Source organism: Bos indicus x Bos taurus, chromosome 15 (assembly GCF_003369695.1).
Source record: "Bos indicus x Bos taurus breed Angus x Brahman F1 hybrid chromosome 15, Bos_hybrid_MaternalHap_v2.0, whole genome shotgun sequence".
In the NCBI taxonomy this organism is placed as follows: domain Eukaryota; kingdom Metazoa; phylum Chordata; class Mammalia; order Artiodactyla; family Bovidae; genus Bos; species Bos indicus x Bos taurus.
In genome coordinates, this window is record NC_040090.1 from 35,136,429 (window position 1) to 35,139,044 (window position 2,616).

The 2,616-nt window shown below is 42.6% G+C and overlaps 1 pseudogene; it reads right to left on the reverse strand.

Annotated features, from left to right (window-relative positions):
* LOC113904955 lies at window positions 1-944 on the reverse strand (annotated as a pseudogene).
* Between the last annotated feature and the right edge of the window lie 1,672 nt (window positions 945-2,616).

Here is a 2,616-nt window from a genome sequence, read left to right on the forward strand (position 1 = left end):
CTAAGAGCCCACCCTGCCCCCACGGAACACTTGGACAATCCACTGACGGATCTGCTTGGTCCTAACACTGTATACAATCAGACTGAGCACAGGAGGCAGGTAGGTACTGGCCATGACTGTGTGTACCATTGGTGACAAATGCTTCCCAAAGCAGTGAATCACAGTCATGCCAATGAGAGGTACATAGAAGAGCAGCACGGCGCAGATATGAGAGAGGCAGGTATTGAGAGCCTTGAGTCTCTCTTCCCAGGAAGCAATGCCCAATACTGCCTAGAAGATTAGAAAGAAAGAGGCCAAGAGGATCAAGGCATCTAGCACAATGATGAAGATCATCGCCAGGAAGCCGTAGATGCTGTTGACACAGGTGTCAGCACAGGCAAGCCTCATGGCATCCTGATGGAGGCACTATGCGTGGGAGAGGGTGTTGGAGTGGCAGAAAGTAATCTTTTGATGAGGGAAGGCACAGGGAGCACAGTCCCCACACTCCACAGCAGGACTGCTGCTCCAATCCTGCCAATGACTCCATGAGTGAGAATGGTAGCATAGTGCAAAGGAAAGCAAATAGTCATAAAGCCATCAGAGGCCATGGCCACCAAGACACCTGATTCCCCTCCCCCAAAGGTGTGGATGAAGAACATTTCAGTGACGCAGACATCAAGGGTTACTGAGCACCAGCTGAGCCAGTGAACACTGATCATGGTGGGCATGAAAGACAATGAAAGGTTGACATCAGTGGCAACTAGCATTGCCAGAAAATAATACATGGGCTCATGGAGATGTTGTTCTACTTTGATGACAGCTAGGATGGTGACATTACCCAGGAATGTGAAACTGTAAAGAAGACAGAGGGACAGGGCCAACCAGAAGTCCTTCTCTGGCATTCCTGGAATCCCAGTAAGGGTGAAGGTCTGATGGTTGTTAATAGTTTGGTTGAATGACAGCATTGTGGATCAAAGGTTTGACTAGGCAAAAAGAGAAAAACTCATTAAGCCTATCAGCTTCAATTTGAATCACTGACAATGTTTTGAGATGGTAACCATGAGAGGCAGTGACAAATATTTTATGTTTGCCGTCTGATACAGAAACTGATATCCCCACCCCCATGAAGCAATTCTATTACTGACCACCATATGCTAAATTACCTAGGAGAACAACAACAAAAAACTTTAATCAACACCTAAGCTAATTGGAATACAATTCACCTAGAAATATGGAGTAGTTGCTTGCCTCCTTCCTAAGGAAAACATGATGCTGTACATTTATCTGGGTCATAAAAACTGATGCAAATAACCAGAAAAGAAATATTATCAGGCACAAACAAGACATAAGGAGTGTTTATGAACACATATATGAAGACCTGTATGTATCTTAATTATAATCTTAAATTGTTGTGATTTAGACAAATTCCTCATTGAGACTCAAGTTTTCCACTTGCATGACGTGGGACAGAATAAGAAAGATAGTCTTCAAGGACTAAACTTCTGACTATCTGCATTCCTGGTAGTATATGGGTACTAAAAGGACCTGAGATTACAGCAGGTGATGAAGGAAGGAATTATTTGGCTTTCCTCGGAATTTTATAAGGACCCACTATGATAGACAAAATAACAGTCTCTAAGGATGTTCACCTCCTAATTATTGAAACCTGTGAACAAAATGTCTTGCATGGCAAAAGAAACTTTGAAGATGTCATTAAAGTTAACGGCTTCAGATGGAAGTTCATCCTGGATTACCCAGACAGGTCAAATCTGATCATATGAATCCTCAAAAGTGAAGAAAATTCCCCAGCTGCAGAAAACCAGAGAGACATCAACTTGAGAAAGACTCATCAGGACTTGTGAAAATGAAAGAGGGGGACCAAGAGCCAAGGAATGTGAGTAGCCCCTAGATGCTGGAAAAGGCAAGGGAGTAGAATTTTCCCTGGAGTCCTCTGAAAGGAATGCAGACTTGGTGAGACCTTGATTTTAGCCCGGTGAGAACCGTGCGGTTCTCTGACATGCAGAACTGTAAGGTAATAAATATATGTATGCTGAGTCACTACATTCATGGTAATTTGTCGTGGGAGAAGAAGAAAACTAATATCCAGAGGAGCCAGAGGAGAGTTGCTTTAACCCCTTTTCAGAAATATTCTCAATCTTCCCATTCAGTCTCATTTATTCAGACCCTGTCCTTTTTCTTCATGGAAATTATTTTTTAATATAAATGTATTTATTTTAATTGGAGGTTAATTACTTTACAATATTGTATTGGTTTTACCACACATCAACATGAATCAGCCACGGGTGTACATGTGTTCCCCATCCTGAACCCTCCTCCATCCTCCCTCCCCGTACCATCCCTCTGGGTCATCCCAGTGCACCATGGAAATTAGACTTCTTTGTCCTAAGGTATACCCGGAAAAGAATTCTGAGATCCATTTCTGTGTTACACCTGAAAGAACAGAATGCCAGATAGAACTTGCGATGAGATTTACAACTAACAACTGATCCAGTCAGGTGAAATCCATCTCTGGAGAATCTCCCAAAAGACAGATTCAAACATTACTCACATTGATGAAGTCATTGGCCTTGGTGTTGAGAACACAATTGGACTTAGTTTTTCTGTTCCTTCATAGAG